Below are 237 nucleotides of genomic sequence, written 5' to 3' on the forward strand. Positions count from 1 at the left end.
GTGAAGAAATTAATCCCTTTCAGATGGATTCCATAACATTATGCATGTCTAAGTAAGGAAAGGTCTCATAGTATTACAGTTTGTGTTCACAAATCTTGACAGAAAATAAATTGTCTAAAGGTATTACTGGGAACCCAAGTGGTCATGGTTGTGACAGTCAAGTCCCAACCTGCCCTGAGGTAGTGAACTTGTCAAGTCCACACCATCAGCCTCAAATTACTCCAGTTACTTCAAATT

Source organism: Penaeus monodon, chromosome 22, assembly GCF_015228065.2.
Source record: "Penaeus monodon isolate SGIC_2016 chromosome 22, NSTDA_Pmon_1, whole genome shotgun sequence".
Classification (NCBI taxonomy): Eukaryota; Metazoa; Arthropoda; class Malacostraca; order Decapoda; family Penaeidae; genus Penaeus; species Penaeus monodon.